Source organism: Leucoraja erinacea, chromosome 36 (genome assembly GCF_028641065.1).
Source record: "Leucoraja erinacea ecotype New England chromosome 36, Leri_hhj_1, whole genome shotgun sequence".
In the NCBI taxonomy this organism is placed as follows: domain Eukaryota; kingdom Metazoa; phylum Chordata; class Chondrichthyes; order Rajiformes; family Rajidae; genus Leucoraja; species Leucoraja erinaceus.
Genome location: NC_073412.1, coordinates 13623632 through 13642566, shown reverse-complemented (window position 1 = coordinate 13642566; position 18935 = coordinate 13623632).

Here is an 18935-nt window from a genome sequence, read left to right as displayed (position 1 = left end):
GGGTGCAGCAGCATCTATGGAGCGAAGGAAATAGGCAACGTTTCGGGCCGAAACCCTTCTTCAGACTTGAGAATGTAAGATTGGCCTGCACGCCCCCTGGAGTCACTCTACAGTACTGGCGGGCAGGGGGCGACCAGGCTCTGGGTGCCCTGTGGGGGGCAGTATGGAGCAATGGAGGAATGAATGGTTGAATGATTGAATGATTGAATGGAGGATTGGAGGAATAGATGCATGAATGGGTAAATGAATGAATGAAGGAAATAATGAATTAATTGATTAATTAATGAAGGGAGGAATGAATACTTTATTTTTAAGAAGGAACTGCTGATGCTGGAAGAATCGAAGGTAGACAAAATAAGCTGGAGAAATTCATGGAGCGAAGGAATAGATGCCGTTTCGGGCCGAGACCCGTCTTTATTGTCACAGTGAAACTATTTGCTACCCTAGGTATGCAAAGAGTCACTACGTAAAGAGTGCTGACAAAGTTAGAAATTATACTGCACCAGGTCCTCCTTGGTTCCTGGCTCGACCCTTGCACTGACCGGGGGGCTTCACTCAGCCACGCTGGCCGGGAGCCCCTTGTTCACAGGAAGGGCCATGTGTACGGACCAGCCCCAAGTACCCTCTGCACCCTCCCCCCCTCCTCTCTCTCTCTCTCTCCATCCCCCCCACCCCAGTTGTTGCACTAGTTTCAGTCGCCATGTTGAGTCTCATTGTCTGTAACTCGTTTTCCTGTCTCCTTTATCATCGTCACCTTTGAGCACATCTTTCATTCTGTATTTCTCCACATCACCGTCTGTATCTCTCGTTTTCTTTTCCCCTGACTCTCAGTCTGAAGAAGGGTCTCGACCCGAAACGTCACTCATCCCTTCTCTCCAGAGTTGCTGCCTGTCATTGATGCCGTTGAACAAAGGGGACTATGAAGGCATGAGAGAGGAGCTGGCCAAGGTAGACTGGAAAGGGATCTTAGTAGGAATGACGGTGCAAGAGCTATGGCAGGAATTTCTGGGCATAATACGGAAGACGCAGGATCATTTCATTCCAAAAAGGAAGAAAGATTCTAAGGGGAGTAGGAGGCAACCGTGGCTGACAAGAGATGTTAGGGATAGAATAACACTAAAAGAAAAGATGTATAACACAGCAAAGAGTAGCCGGAAGCCAGAGGATTGGGAAACTTTCATAGGTAAACAGAAGGAAACAAAACGGGCAATACGGGCTGAAAAGATGAAGTACGAGGGGAACCTGGCCAGGAATGTAAAGAAGGACAGTAAAAGTTTCTTTAGATATGTTAAGGGAAAATGAATAGCAAAGTCAAATGCGGGTCCCTTGAAGGCAGACACGGGTGAAATTATTATGGGGTACAAGGAAATGGCAGAAGAGTTGAACAGGTACTTCGGATCTGTCGTAACCAAGGAAGACACAAACAATCTCCCAGATGTACTGGAGGACAGAGGATCTAAGTGGGTAGAGGAACTGAAATAAATTTTCATTCGGCGAGAAATAGTATTGGTTAGGCTAATGGGACTGAAGGATGATAAATCCCCTGGGCCTGATGGTCTGCATCTCAGGGTCCTCAGAGAGGTGGCTCTAGAAATAGTGGACACATTGGTGATCATTTTCCAATGTTCAATAGATTCAGGATCAGTTCCTGTGGATTGGAGGATAGCTAACGTTATCCCACTTTTCAAGAAAGGAACGAGAGAGAAAACGGGGAATTACAGACCAGTTAGCCTGACTTCGGTGGTGGGAAAGATGCTGGAGTCAATTATTAAAGAGGTAATAATGGGGAATTTGGATAGCAGTAAAAGGATTAGTCCAAGTCAGCATGGATTTATGAAAGGAAAATCATGCTTGACTAATCTTCTGGAATTTTTTGAGGATGTGACAAGTAAAATGGATTTAGGGGTGCCAGTGGATATAGTGTATCTAGACTTTCAGAAAGCCTTTGATAAGGTCCCGCACGGGAGACTGGTGACTAAAATGAGATCACATGGTATTGGGGGTAGGGTGTTGACGTGGATAGAAAATTGGTTGGCAGACAGGAAGCAAAGAGTAGGAGTGAACTGGTCCTTTTCAGAATGGCAGGCAGTGGCGAGTGGAGTGCCGCAAGGCTCAGTGTTGGGGCCGCAACTGTTTACCATATATATTAATGATTTGCAAGAGGGAATTAGGAGCAACACTAGCAAGTTTGCGAATGACACAAAGCTGGGTGTCAGTGTGAACTGTGAAGAGGATGATAGGAGGTTGCAGGGTGACCTGGACAGGTTGAGTGAGTGGGCAGATGCATGGCGGGTGCAGTATAATATAGATAAATGTGAGGTTATCCACTTTGGTGGCAAAAACAAGGAGGCAGATTATTATCTCAATGGGGTTAGGTTAGGTAAGGGGGAGGTACAGCGAGACCTGGGCGTCCTTGTACACCGGTCACTGAAAGTTGGCGTGCAGGTACAGCAGGCAGTGAAGAAAGCTAATGGAATGTTGGCCTTCATAACAAGAGGATTTCATTATAGGAGTAGAGAGGTTCTTCTGCAGTTGTATAGGGCTCTGGTAAGACCACACCTGGAGTATTGTGTCCAGTTTTGGTCTCCTAATTTGAGGAAGGACATCCTTGTGATTGAGGTAGTGCAACGTAGGTTCACGAGATTGATCCCAGGGATGGCGGGACTGTCATATGAGGAAAGATTGAATAGACTAGGCTTGTATTCACTGGAGTTTAGAAGGATGAGGGAGGATCTTATAGAAACATATAAAATTATAAAAGGACTGGACAAGCTAGATGCAGGAAAAATGGTCCCAATGTTGGGCGAGTCCAGAACCAGGGGCCACAGTCTTTGAATAAAGGGGAGGCCATTTAAGACTGAGGTGAGAAAAAACCTTTTCACCCAGAGAGTTGTGAATTTGTGGAATTCCCTGCCAGAGAGGGCAGTGGAGGCCAAATCATTGGATGGATTTAAGAGAGTTAGATAGAGCTCTAGGGACTAGTGGAGTCGAGGGATATGGGGAGAGGCAGGCACGGATTATTGATAGGGGATGATCAGCCATGATCACAATGAATGGCCTCCTCCTGCACCTATTTTCTATGCTTCTATTTGACTATGTGACCCGTGTGGGTTTTCTCCGAGATCTTATGTTTCCTCGCACACTCCGAAGATGTACAGGTCTGTAGGTTAATTGGCTTGGGTTTGTATATCTGGTATAAGTGTAAATTGTGTTAATGTATGGTCGCTGGCCGGTGTAGACTCGGTGGGCCAATCAGCCTGTTTCCACCCTTATCTCTAAACTAAACTTAATAAACTATGCTAAAACTAACAATATGGTGCATTTTTCAGCTAACAATATGGTGCATACTGCCGCGAGTCTTTTAACTTACACTTGAATGCAATATATATGCTTTAAATTGGATTGGAGCGTTTCTGAAAGGAGGGAGGCTGTGCGATCACTGATCACTGGCCTTGGGGGTACCCGGTGAGGGAGTGGAGCAACCGAGTGGGGAGAGGGTGTGGAAGAAGGGTGTCTCCCCTCCCAGAGCAGGAATGTTTTGAAATTTGATGTATTAAAATCATGTTTTAGTGCACTGTAGATGTATGATTTCAATGTTTTTTGTATGAAGTATTTTTAAGAGGTAACTTTTTAAGGGGTAACTTTATCCACACAATGGGTGATGGGTGTATGGAACAAGCTGCCAGAGGAGGTAGTTGAGGCAGGGACCATCCCAACATTTAAGAAAAAGTTAGACTGATACATGGATAGGACAGGTTTGGAGGTATGGACCAAAAGCAGGTGGCGTAGCTGGGACATGTTGGCGGGTGTGGGCAAGTTGAACCGAAGGGCCTGTTTTCACGCTGTATCACTCTATGACTACATTATACCTCCACCATGCATGAATGCTTCAAAATCAAGTGATTTATTGGCATATACACAAGCATAGAAACATAGAAAATAGGTGCAGGAATAGGCCATGGGCCCTTCGTGCCAGCACTGCCATTCAATATGATCCTGGCTATTCATCTAAAATCAGTACCTCTTTCCTGTTTTTTCCCCATATCCCTTGATGTCGTTAGCCCCAAGAACTAAAATGTAACTCTCTCTTGAAAACATCCAGTGAATTGGCCTGCACTGCCTTCTGTGGCAGAGAATTCCACAGATTCACAACTCTCTGCATGAAGAAAGTCTGTTCTCATCTCAGTCCTAACTGGATGCTTTCTCCAACCACCCCCATTTGAAGTCCACTACCTTCCACCGTTTCTACCCAGTGTTTGGTACTTACTTCCAGCAGCCACTGGTTGTCCTCCAGGATGCACCGAGATGCAGCCTGATCCATGCCGGTCACCTGGGCGAATTCGGCACAGAGACCCTCTCTTCCCCCCTCTCTCTCTCTCTCCTCCTCTCTCCATCTCTCTCCACCATTTCTCCCTCCCACCTCACTCTCCCTCTTGCTCTCTCTCCCCTCTCTGTTTCTCCTCTGTCTCTATCTCCTCTTTCTCTTTGCCCCCCCATCTCTCTCTCTCTTTCCCCCGTTTCTCTCTTCCCCCTCTCTCTCCCATTCTCTCCCCGCATGTGTTCCGGCCGCTGGTTCTGCTCCCACCCCTCCCGCAGCCCCGGCTCTCCAACACCCGCGGACCATGCAGTTTAACCGAGTTTTGAAATTTTTGTAGATCACAGAATTTCTCACCACAGAGCGTGAAAAATTTCTGATCAGCGTGAGAACGTGAGGGTTTGCTTGAGGGCGTGATTCTCACACTCAAAGCGTGAGAGTTGGCAGCCCTGCCGGGCGACCTTATCAATGTTAACTTCTGTTTTATATGGATCGGTGGGCAGGTGCCCAAAAGGTGAAACATACGAGCGAGTTTTAATGGCAACATGGTGCGATAGACTCGCTGTTTGATCTCCTGCCTCACAATGCCAGAGACACGGCTTTGATCCTGACCTTGGTCAACATGGGCTGAAGAACCTGTTTCCATGCTCATGCTGTCTTTGGTCTTTGCTCTGAAATATCTTCTCCAAACCTCTCCAATTCTTTCTCATGTTTTTATTTAGTTTAGAATACATGCCCTTCAGCCCACTGAGTCCATGCTGACCACCGATCCATCACCCGTTCTATGTTAACCCACTTTCTCATCCACTCCCTGCAACCCAAGGGACAATACACAGAGAGATAATTAGCCTACACACCTGCATGTCTATGGGATGTGGGAGGAAACCTACAGGGAAAATGTGAAAACCCCACACAACGAACAACCGTGGTCAGGATCGAACTTGTGGCTTTGGCGCTGTGTGTGAGGCAGCAACAACACTGTGCTGGAGATCTGTATAGATTCAAGATTCAAGATTCAAGATTCAATTTAATTGTCATTAAATTGACAGACTCTCCACAAACATTCTTCTTAATTTTTCACCGCGTGCTTAGTAATGACACAATTCACGAAGGAATGAAAGGACGAATTGGTGGATGGGGTAGTGAAGGGGCTGTCACTGGTCGGCATGAAGAGAAAAGTTACCAAGTGTGTTGATAAGAAATCTACAATGCAGAATCCAGCCATTTATAACTTTCAGAAATGTTAAACCTGTTATCCTCTCAATCGTTGGACCTTCATAACTTTGAGGAAGCTGCTTGTTACAATCTGAAGGGGAGAAGGTAGACAAAAGTGCTGGAGAAACTCAGCGGGTGCAGCAGCATCTATGGAGCGAAGGAAATAGGCAACGTTTCGTCCCGAAACGTTGCCTATTTCCTTCGCTCCATAGATGCTGCTGCACCCACTGAGTTTCTCCAGCACTTTTGTCTACCTTCGATTTTCCAGCATCTGCAGTTCCTGCTTAAACACTAAAGGGGAGAAAGTTCAGCCGTTTAGTTTAGTTTAGAGATACAGTGCAGAAACAGTCCCTTCGGCCCACCGAGACCGTGCCGACCAGCGATCCCCGCGCACTCATCTTCTTACATGTGGCGTGCACAGACTAAAGTTGTAGGACAATTTGTTCGATTTGGTCTTGTTTGTTTGTGCACGCCGGGTTGATTGCATTCCTTGAAACAGGGTGGACCATGTGAAGGTTGCAATCTTCCACCCCCCCCCCTCCCCCCGCACAGTAATGCTATCATATACACACGCTAGGGACAATTTGCATTTATACCGAGTCAATTAACCTACAAACCTAAACGTCTTTGGAATGTGGGAGGAAACCGAAGAACTCGGAGAAAACCCACGTGGTCACGGGGAGAACGTGCAAACTCCGTAAAAACAGCACCTGTAGTCAGGATTGAACCCAGGTCTCAGGTGCTGCAAGTGCCACATTTTGGGGTGGGGAGGGGGGGGGGGGGAAGGACCTTCTGGGGGGGTTCCAAGTCCACTCTTGTAATTAGGTCTGGATTAAAGGAGGTGCCAGACCAGCAGTTGCTGGAAAATGAGTGGTGGACCTGCACTTTCTGAAGAGCAGTAGGAGTTCCGGGCATCTCACCGACACAGCGGGTAGAGCTGCTGCCTCACTGCTCCAGTGACCCAGAGCTAGTGCTGTCTGTGTGGAGTTCGCACCACCTCCCTGTCACCTCCCATTGCTTTCCCCCAGACACTCCGGTTTCCTCCCACAACTCAAAGATATTCTGTAGGAAGGAACTGCAAGTTTAAACTGGTTAGACATAATATGCTGTGGAGTAACTCAGTGGGTCAGGCAGCACCTCTGGAGGGAAGGAATGGGTGACATTCCGGGTCGAGACCCTTCTTCAGACTCAAAGACATGCTGCTTGTTTGTTAATTGGTGAGTGTTAATCTCCCCTGGTAAATCTTGGGGAGAACTGATAGGATTTGGGGGAGAATAAAAAAAATAGTAAATAAGATGTCTGATTTTCAGCGTAGACTCTGTGGACCGAAGAGTCTCGTTCCATGTTGTACGATTCTGTGATGGCATTGATGTCTTGAATTGATTGAAAAATACTACATGAAAACAGGCCCTTCGTCCCACCAAATCCATAGTCACACATTCCATGCTATCCCACTTTCACACCCACTCCCTACAGAGTCTGGGCAATTTACAGAGGCCAACAAGTCTACAAACCCGCACGTCTTTCAAATATGGGAGGAAATCGGAGCACCCGGAGGAAAGTCATAGGTTCATAGGTCATAGGAGCAGAATTCGGCCATTTGGCCCATCATTACTCCACCATTCAATCATGGCTGGTCTATCTCTCCATCTCAGCCCCATTCTCCTGACTTCCCCCTCTAACCTTTGACACCCATACTAATCAAGAACTAGCCAATCTCCAGTCACATGGGGAATGTGCAAACTCCACACACACACACATGCACGCACACGCACACGCACACACGCACGCACACGCCACGGTCAGGATGGAACCCAGGTACCTGGCGCTGTGAAGCAGCAGTTGTACCCACTGCAACACTGTGCCACCAGATCAACTCCATTAACTTGGTCAATAAAGCCCATTCATTAAGCCATGTTGACGGTACCGATTATCTTGAATTTCGCAAATAAAGTTGCTATACCATCTGCAATAATACTACTGAAAGGCAGATATGAAGCGAACTGTCCTGTACTTTGGTACATTCCATCTTCTTCCCTTTCTGCTCCTCAGTTCATGCCCATCATTTCATGTTCCAGGAGCAAAATTAGGTCATTCGGCCCATCGACTTGATACTCTGTTAATCAATCATGGCTGATCTATGTCTCCCTCCTGACCCCATTCTCCTGCCTTCTCCTGCCTTCTCCCCCATAACCCCTGACACCTGTACTAATCAACAATCTGCCTTAGAAATATCCAATTGTTAACACTCTTTGCCTCTAACCATCACATTTGACATTGATGGGGAAAAAAAATCACTTCTCCCAATTAATTTCTTAGTTAACTTTCTACTTTTGAAAAAACCCTCCTAGGACTTTGTGAGCTGGCAACACACTCCGTTTTATTTTTAAAAACGGCCACAAATGGCTCTGAAAATAACCACGCTTGATCCCACCTCTGGGCACTTCAAGCAGTCTGGTGATAAATGTCTGTGTTGCACAGTCCAGCGAGGTAATGAGGGAAGGTACACAAAAGTGCTGGAGAAACTCAGCGGGTGCAGCAGCATCTATGGAGCAAAGGAAATAGGTAACATTTCGGGACGAAACGTTGCCTATTTCCTTCGCTCTATAGATGCTGCTGCACCCGCTGAGTTTCTCCAGCACTTTTGTCAACCTTAAATTTTCCAGCATCTGCAGTTCCTTCTTAAACAAAGTAATGATGATGGAGGCAGGTTCGATTTTATCATTTAAAAATAAGTTGGCTAGGTATATGAACGGGAAAGGAATGGAGGGTTATGGTGTGAGTGCAGGTAGATGGGACTAGGGGAAAATAAGTGTTCGGCACGGACTTGAAGGGCCGAGATGGCCTGTTTTCCATGCTGTAATTGTTATATAGTTATTATATGGTTAATGAGAGCTGGAGAGTGCCGCTGGGTCCTAGCCCCGGCATCCAGCCAGCACGACATCGAAAATGTTCAGCTAAATACATCATCCTGGCAATCGCAGCCAGTGGCATCTACAGTTACACACCTACAACAATCCCTTGTCTGCTGCAGACTCACTGAAAATAAAGCAGCCTGTCTCCATCTACACCTCAGCAGCATAATCAAGGACCAGTCGCACCCCGGCAACTCCCTCTCCCCCCCTCTCCCATCAGGCAAAAGGTATTGAAGTGTGAAAACGCACACCTCCAGTACATGTGACAATAAACTAAACTGAACTGACCCCAAGGATCTGGCCCCTAGCCAGAGAGGGGATGGATGGATGGAGCTGAGCCCATGAAGGTGTGAGCTAAAGTGTACTGGAGATACACAAGCAAGGACATACATACACCACACAGCTGCATGGTGGCACAGCTGGAAGAACTGCTGCCTCACAAAGCCAGGGACCACAGGTTCAATCCTGACCTCCAGCGCTGTTAGTGTGGAGTTTGCACGTTCCCCCTGTCACCGTGCCGGATTCCTCTGTGTTTGGTTTAGTTTTTTTTAGTTTAGAGATACAGCAAGGAAACAGGCCCTTCAGCCCATCGAGTCTGCACCGACCAGCGATCCCCGCACTCTCGCACTATACTGCACTGTACAGACAGTTTACAATTTTACCAAGCTGATTAACCCACAAACCTGAACGTGATTGGGATGTGGGAGGAAACCGGAGCACCCGGAGAAAACTCACACACGCAGTCACTCCGTACTGACAGCACCTGTAGTCAGGATCTCACGTGCTCAGGTTTCTTCCCACATCCCAAAGACATGCGGGTTTGTAAGTTAATGGAGTCTGGATATTGTAAATTATCCCTAGTGTGTGTAGAGTAGTACTAGTGTACGGGGCGATCGCTGATCAGCATGGACCCAATAGACAATAGGTGCAGGAGTAGGCCATTTGGCCCTTCGAGCCAGCACCACCATTCAATGTGATCATGGCTGATCATCCCGGTGAGCTGAAGGACCTGTTCCCATGCTGTATCTCTAAAGTCTAAAGTGTCATCTCCGAGGAAAGTGGTTAATTTACTGAGAAGCACCGGGCTATCAGCTGAAACTCTCCCTCCAGACTGACCAGGGGGAGAAAGCCCCTGCTGAGGAAGACCTGAATTTTCACACCCATGTTTATCTTGGCAAGTCTGTCATCTTTTCTCCTGAACAAAATCGTAATTCCATCTGTAAGGACTGACATTGTTGTATTGTGTAATATTGTATTGTTGATTAGTTCAGGTATCTGTGGTTATGGGGAGAAAGCAGAAGAACAGGGTTAAGATGGAACGATAGATCAGCCATGATTGAATGGTGGAGGAGACTTGATGGGCCAAATGGCCTAATTCTACTCCTATTCCTTATGACCTTATGACCTTTCTGTCAGGGGCCTCCTCCATTGTCAGAGTGAGGCCCAGCGCAAATTGGAGGAGCAGCACCTCATATTTTGCTTGTGCAGCTTACACCCCAGCGGTATGAACATTGACTTCTCTAACTTCAAGTAACCCTTGCTTGGCCTAATGGCCTAATTCTTCTCCTGCAACATATAACCATATAACAATTACAGCACGGAAACAGGCCATCTCGACCCTTCTAGTCCGTGCCGAACACATAATCTCCCCTAGTCCCATATACCTGCGCTCAGACCATAACCCTCCATTCCCTTCCCATCCATATAACTATCCAATTTATTTTTAAATGATAAAAACGAACCTGCCTCCACCACCTTCACTGGAAGCTCATTCCACACAGCTACCACTCTCTGAGTAAAGAAGTTCCCCCTCATGTTACCCCTAAACTTCAGTCCCTTAATTCTCATGTCATGTCCCCTTGTTTGAATCTTCCCTACTCTCAGTGGGAAAAGCTTTTCCACGTCAACTCTGTCTATCCCTCTCATCATTTTAAAAACCTCTATCAAGTCCCCCCTTAACCTTCTGCGCTCCAAAGAATAAAGCCCTAACTTGTTCAACCTTTCTCTGTAACTTAGTTGCTGAAACCCAGGCAACATTCTGGTAGATCTCCTCTGTACTCTCTCTATTTTGTTGACATCCTTCCTATAATTAGGCGACCAAAACTGTACACCATACTCCAGAATTGGCCTCACCAATGCCTTGTACAATTTTAACATTACATCCCAACTTCTATACTCAATGCTCTGATTTATAAAAGCCAGCACACCAAAAGCTTTCTTTACCACCCTATCTACATGAGATTCCACTTTCAGGGAACTGTGCACAGTTATTCCCAGATCCCTCTGTTCACCTACATTCTTCAATTCCCTACCATTTACCATGTAATGGTAATTCATGAACTTGGTAACAACATGAACTTGTGTGTAGCCTCATACAGAGGACACAACAAACATGACTTTGAAGAAGGGTTTCGGCCCGAAACGTTGCCTATTTCCTTCGCTCCATAGATGCTGCTGCACCCGCTGAGTTTCTCCAGCTTTTCTGTGTAACCTTCGATTCTCCAGCATCTGCAGTTCCCTCTTAAACAACAAACATGACTGTTCTCCAATAACTTTGTACATTGTACACAGCCGATGCTGGACTTCAGCAAACTATAAACTGCTGGAGGCTCAACGGTTCGGGCGGCATCTATGAAAGGAATGATCCCACCCATTTCTTCCACAGGAAAAAAAAACACAAAGGCTACGGACAGACCTGGGTTTGATCCTGACTACGGGGGTTGTCTGTGCAGAGTTTTACCTTCTCCCTGTGACCTGCGTGGATTTCCTCCCACAATCCAAAGACGTACAGGTTTGTAGGTTTATTGGCTTTGGTAAAATTGAACATTTTTGCCCAGCGGGTATAGGATAATGTTAGTGTACGGGGGCCGCTGGTCGGCGTGGATCGGTGGGCCCTAAGGGCCTGTTTCTGCGCTGTATCTCTAAACTGGACAGGCTAATGAAGTACTAATTTGTCCACTTTGCCTACCCCAGGTACAAGATGAAGGACAGGTTAGGTTGGAGCAACACCGGAGTGGGCCACCAGAGGGAGATCTTCCTGGAGATTGTAGCGCAGGGTCATATGTGATAGGAGCAGAATTAGGCCATTCGGCCCATCAAGTCTACTCCGCCATTCAATCATGGCTGATCTATCTCTCCCTCCTAATCCCATTCTCCTGCCTTCTCCCCACAACCTCTGACACCCGTACTAATCAAGAATCCATCCCTGTCTTAAAAATATCCATTGTCTTGGCCTCCACAGCCTTCAGTAGCAATGAATTCCACAGATTCACCACCCTCTGACTAACTAAATTCCCCCTCATCCCTTTTCTAAAGGTAAGTCCTTTAATTCTGAGGCTGTGGCCTCTGGTGCTAGACTCTCCCACTAGTGGAAACATCCTCTCCACATCCACTCTATCCAGGCCAGTGGGTCAAAAGACCTGTTCCTGCATTGTACTGTTTTATGTTCTATCACTGCATGTGTGTGAGTGAGTGTGAGTGAGTGAATGAGAGAGGGAGAGAGAGAGAGAGTGTGAGTGTGAGAAAGAGAGAGTAAGTGGGTGAGGGAGTGAGTGGGGTAGGTAGGTAGGTCAGTAGGTACGCAGGAGCTGGAAGAGAGAGTGAGTGTGTGTCGCACAGAGAACGAGAGTCTGAATAGCAGAGATCTCGTCCGGAGACAGGGAGTGTGGAAGATGAGGGGAGAGAGGAGAGGAGAGGCTGCAGGTGAGTCTGTTGTTTAGTTACATCAGGCACACAGAGTCTCTCCCTCTCTCTGTCATCCCCACTCAGTCACTTTCTCCCAGTATCCAGACCCCACCCTGGCTCCGAGAGATGGAGAGACTGAGTGAGCACATCACTTCTCAAGAGAGAGTTAGATTTAGCTCTTAGGGCTAACGGAACCAAGGGACGTGGAGAGAAAGCAGGAACGGTACTGATTTTGGATGATCAACCATGATCATATCGAATGGCGGTGCTGGCTCGAAGGGCCGAATGGCCTACTCCTGCAAATATTTTTCTATGTTCTATGTTTCTATGTAATCTGAGACCAATGAATAGCCACCTGGGTGAACGCACTCCAGCACACGTTACACAAAGACAAACCATGACTGGCGAAACTGATTGAATTATTTGCTCAACTAGATGATCGTGTGGCTGACATTGTCTATGACATCTTTCAAAGGGCATCCAATCAGAATAGCTCATGACGTGTGTTAGTAAACCTGAAGGTAGACACAAAAAGCTGGAGTAACTCAGCGACACAGGCAGCATCTCTGGGGAGAAGGAATGGGTGACGTTTCGGGACGAGACCCTTCTTCAGACTGGACTTTTCCCAGGCCCCCACCTGGGAAAATTTTATACAAAAATAGTCTGAAGAAGGGTCGCGACCTGCAACGAATGAAGCAGAGGATTTGTGTTTTTAGTTTAGTTTAGAGACACAGTGCGGAAACAGGCCATCCGGCCCACCTAGTCCGCCCCGACCAGCGATCCCCGCACACTAACACGACCATACACACACTGGGGACAATTTACAATTTTGACCAAAGCCAATTAACCACGTCTTTGGAGTGTGGGAGGAAACCGGAGCTCCCGGAGCCAACCCACGTGGTCCCAGGGAGAACGTACAAGCCCCACACAGACAGCACCCGCAGTCAGTTTTTGACTGAATGAAAGGATCACTTCTTCATCCCAACCAATGACCAGGCGTCGAGACTGTCGGCAGGATTCCTCAGCTCCCAACTTTTTAGAAATGTAGGGCGTTAGCGGTTATGGGGAGAAGGCAGGAGAATGGGGTTAGGAGGGAGCAATAGATCTGCCATGATTGAATGGTGGAGTAGACTTGATGGGCGAATGGCCTAATCCTGCTCCTATCACTTATGAACAATATTTGTGGGATATGAAATGATGCACAGGATTCTGGATGGATTGCTCGGAGGTGCCGATACATGGCTGGGCCACATTTACACAGTATAAGATGCAGGACAAAACGCCACAGGAGATCCTTCTTCCCAGTGGCTATTAAACTGTACAACACCTTCCCCTTCTGTCGTGGGGTAGACTGAGACTCTCCCTTTAAACTGTACCCAGCCCCCTAACCCCTATTTCCTCCTCCCCCCCCCCCCCCCCCCCCCAGCCCCCAATCTCTAAAGTAAAGCATCCTTTATTGTCATTCAGACATTTCAGTCTGAACGAAACTGTATACCTTGCAGTCACAACATAGAATAAAATAATAGAACACACACTTAACGCAGTTTAACATCTACCACAGTGAGTCTACTAGGCATCTCCTCACTGTGATGGAAGGCAAAAGTCTTAAAGTCCTTGTCTCTACACATCCCCAATCCTTTCCACTCCTCACTTTAATTTCACGTTTCATGTATCTTATTGTGTTTTATGACTGTTGGCAGATCAATCTCCCTCTTGGTGTCAATAAAGTTCTATCGTATCGCATCGTATCGTATCATTCAAGTTAATTCAATTCAATTCAACTTTATTGTCATTGCACAGATACACGTATAGGTACAACGAAATGCAGTTTAGCGTCTGGTCATGGTCATAGTGCAAGATAGTAGAAGTAAAAATACAAATACAAAAAATGCATACAATAGAAATAAAAAATACTGGTTGACAAAGTGTGGATTGTGGATGAATTCAAACGGGTACATAGGCAAATACTGTATACAAATGGGAGAGTCTAAAGATATCTAGCTACGGGACTCTGAATTCAGCAGTGTAATGGTGTTGAAAAAGCTGTTCCTCATCCTACTAGTACGAGACCTGAGGCTCCTGTACTGCCTCCCTGATGGGAGGAGGGCAAACAGTCCATGGTTTGGGTGTGAGGGGTCTTTGATGATCTTCCCGGCCCGTCTCAGACACCGTTTTCGGTGGAGGGCATCCATGGCAGGGAGCAGGGCACCGATGATGTACTGAGCGGTTTTCACCACCCGTTGTAGTGCCTTCCTGTCCGCTGCGGTGCAACTGCTGTACCATACCGTGAAGCAGGTGGTCAGGATGCTTTCGATGGTACAGCGGTAAAAGTTGGTCAGGATCTGGGGGGACTGGTGAGCTTTCTTGAGCCTCCTCAGGAAGTAAAGGCGCTGCTGCGACTTTTTGAACAATTTGGTGGTATTGAGGGACCAGGACAGATCCTCCGAGATGTGTACCCCGAGGAATTTGTAGTTGGAGACGCGCTCCACCTCAGTCCCGTTTATGTGGATGGGGGTATGTCTGCCCCCTCTGATCTTCCTGAAGTCAACAATGATTTCCTTCGTCTCCTTGGAGTTGAGGACGAGGTTATTGTTGGCACACCAGGCTGCCAGGTGCTGGACCCCCTCCCTATATGGCAGGAATACGAATGCGATTGAACCAAACACTGACCTGGGTGCTCCGGTTTCCTCTCTCACTGCAAAGACGTACAGGTTTGAAGGATAATTGGCCTGACAAAGGGTGTTGTCTGTATGGCCCACACCCGCCAGTGATCCCTGTACACTATCTACACACACTAGGGATCATTTACAGTCTTTACCAAAGCCAATTACCCTACAAATCTGTACGTCTTTGGAATGTGGGAGGAAACCGGAGCAACCGGAGAAAACCCACGCAGGTCACGGGGAGAATGTACAAACTCTGTACAGATAGCACCCGTAGTCGGGATCGAACCCGGGTCTCTGGTGCCATGAGGCAGCAACTCTATCGCTGCGCCACCGTGCCACCCTAAAGATGGACAATGAATGTTTCAGTGATACTATTGTAGATGGTAAAGTGGGAGACTGTGGCAAGCAGAGAGAGTGACATTCACCGTGAACAACTAGACCCTAACAGCTCCCGACATTGAGGAATGAAGCAGAAAAGCCATCCTAGTGTGATGCCTGACACATTGCATTCAGGTTACTGTGAAAGGATCGGACCCAGGGAGACGCTGAGCTAATGGATGTTGATTCCTGGGATGGGAGAGAACTCTTCTGTCCTGATGGGATTGGACAAGTGGGAGGAGGGGAGAGCAAGCTCTGAAGCATACCCCTGATGCTGCTGCATTAGTGTGAGATGCATCAATCCGCGGGGCAGCAATGCAGTACGCTGAAATACTCAGGCACAACAACACAGAGCGGGAAACTAGCACGGGAGAGGGACATGCAGTGGTGGCAGTTAACAGCGAGCTAATAGAGAGAGAGAATGTGAGAGAGACAGAGAGAGAGAGAGAGAGAGAGGGGTGTGTTTAATACACACAGACAGACACACACACAGACAGATAGACACACACACACAGACTGACACACACACAAACACACACACATTCAAACACACACACACACACACTCACACAAAAAGACAGACAGACACACAGACGCACACTCACACACACACACACACACACACAAACAGACAGACAGACACACAGACGCACACTCACACACACACACACACACACACACACACACACACACACACACACAGACAGATAGACACACAGACACAACGCGCACACACACACACACACACACACACACACACACACACACACACACACACACACACACACACACACACACACACACACACACACACACACACACACACACACACACACACACACACCACGGTCAGGATGGAGCCCGGGTACCTGGCGCTGTGAGGCAGCAGTTGTACCCACTCCACCACTGTGCCACCCGATCAACTCCATTAATTTGTGAAAGAGTTGTGAATTTATGGAATTCCCTGCCACAGAGGGCAGTGGAGGCCAAGTCACTGGATGGATTTAAGAGAGAGTTAGATAGAGCTCTAGGGGCTAGTGGAGTCTAGGGATATGGGGAGAAGGCAGGCACGGGTTATTGATAGGGGATGATCACACACACACACGCTACCAGCTTTTAACGCTTCCCAAACCAGATTATACCTGCCCTTCACCTTCCTTTGTCCCTTATTAATATCATTGTTGTTATTTAAACAACACTTTATCAGTTTATTTATTCATGTGTGTATATATTTATATAATGGTATATGGACACACTGATCTGTTCTGTAGTCAATGCCTACTATATTCTGTTGTGCTGAAGCAAAGCAAGAATTTCATTGTCCTATCAGGGACACATGGCAATAAACTCTCTTGAATCTTGAATCTTGAATCTTGAATCCTGTTAAATAGAGCATTGATCAGTACAGCAGAGGAACGGGCCCTTCTGCCCACAAGGTCTGTGCCGAAGATCATACCGTTAAACAAATCTCTCTCCCTCTATGTGATCCATACCCCTCCATTCCCTGTACCGATCTAGAAAGGACTTGATCCAAAATATCACACATTCCTTCTCTCCAGAGAAGCTGCCTGTCCTGCTGCGATACTCCAGCATTTTGTGTCTATCTTCTCTCTATCTAAAAAACTCTAAATGCCACCATTATATCTGCCTTCACCACCACCCCTGACAGTGCATTCACGGCATCCATCACTCTCTCTATAAAAAAACTGGCCCCACATATATCCTTTAAACTTTGCTCATCTGACATTAACGTTATGTGTAAGAAGGAACTGCAGATGCTGGTTTAAACCGAAGATAGACACAAAAAGCTGGAGTAACTCAGCGGGACAGGCAACATCTCTGGAGAGAAGGAATGGGTGATGTTTCGGGTCGAGACCCTTCTTCAGACTGATTAGGGATAAGGGAAATGAGAGATTAGATGGTGATGTAGAGAAATAAAGAACAATGAATGAAAGTAATGATGATATAGGAAACAGGCCATTGTAAGCTGTTTGTAGGGTGAAGGCAGGCAGAGGAGAGTATCTTGGCTTTATGTTTGTGGGCCGAAGGACCTGTTCCCATACTGTTCTATGTTCAATGCACTAGACCTGTTTTTTCGGGTGGTGTTGGAGAGATGATGATTCCTCAGGTTGGTGGGTGGGGGGATGGGGCGGTGGAGGCTGGTTCTCTGGATGATTTCAACAGAGTTAGATAGGGCTCTTAAAGATAGCAGAGTCAGGGGATATGTGAAGAAGGCTGGAACGGGGTACTGATTGTGGATGATCAGCCATGATCACAGTGAATGGCGGTGCTGGCTCGTAGGGCCGAATGGCCGACTCCTGCACCTATTGTCTATTGTCTATCGTCTATTATTTATTGAGATGGTGACACACATGGAGGGAAGGGAGAAGAATGGAAAGACTATACATGATTACATTCGAGCCATCCACCGTGTACAGATACACTGGGTGGCACAGTGGCACAGCAGTAGAGTTGCTGCCTCACAGAAGTCTATGTTCGATCCTGACCATGGATGCTGTCTGTACGGAGTTTGTACGTTCTCCCCGTGACCTGCGTGGGGTTTTTTCGGGGTCTCCGCTTTCTTCCCACATTCCAAAAGCGTACAGGTTTGTACGTTAATTGGCTAGGTTTAATTTTAAACTGTCCATAGTGTATGTACAATACTGTTAGTATGTGGGGATCACTGGTTGGCAGGGACTTGGTGGGCCGAAGGGCCTGTTTCTGCACTGTATATTTCAACTAACAGGGAATAATGTCTAGTGCAAGATAAAGTCCAGTAAAGTTTGATTAAAGATAGTCCGAGGGTCTCCAATAAGGCAGCTAGTAGGTCAGGACCGCTCTCTAGTTGGTGATGGGATAGACAATAGACAATAGGTGCAGGAGTAGGCCATTTGGCCCTTCGAGCTAGCACCGCCATTCAATGTGATCATGGCTGATCATCCACAATCAGTACCCCGTTCCTGCCTCCTCCCCATATCCCCTGACTGCTATTTTTAAGAGCCCTATCTAGCTCTCTCTTGAAAGCATCCAGAGAACCTGCCTCCACCTGAGGCAGAGAATTCCACAGACTCACCACTCTCTGTGAGAAAAAGTGTTTCCTTGTCTCTGTTCTAAATGGCTTACTCCTTATTCTTAAACTGTGGCCCCTGGTTCTGGACTCCCCCAACATCAGGAACATGTTTCCTGCCTCTAGTTTCCAAACCCTTAACAATCTTATATGTTTCAATGAGATTCCCTCTCATTCTTCTAAACTCCAGAGTGTACAAGCCCAGCTGCACCATTCTCTAAGCATAAACTTGGTTTATACTCTCTAGAATTTAGGAGATTGAGAGGGGATCTTATAGAAACTTACAAAATTCTTAAGGGGTTGGACAGGCTAGATGCAGGAAGATTGTTCCCGATGTTAGGGAAGTTCAGGACAAGGGGTCACAGCTTAAGGATAAGGGGGAAATCCTTTAAAACTGAGATGAGAAGAACTTTTTTCACACAGAGAGTGGTGAATCTCTGGAACTCTCTGCCGCAGAGGGTAGTTGAGGCCAGTACATTGGCTATATTTAAGAGGGAGTTAGATGTGGCCCTTGTGGCTAAGGGGATCAGGGGGTATGGAGAGAAGGCAGGTACGGGATACTGAGTTGGATGATCAGCCATGATCATATTGAATGACGGTGCAGGCTCGAAGGGCCGAATGGCCTACTCCTGCACCTAATTTCTATGTTTCTATGTTTCTATATGACAGTCCCGCCATCCCGGAAATTAACCTTG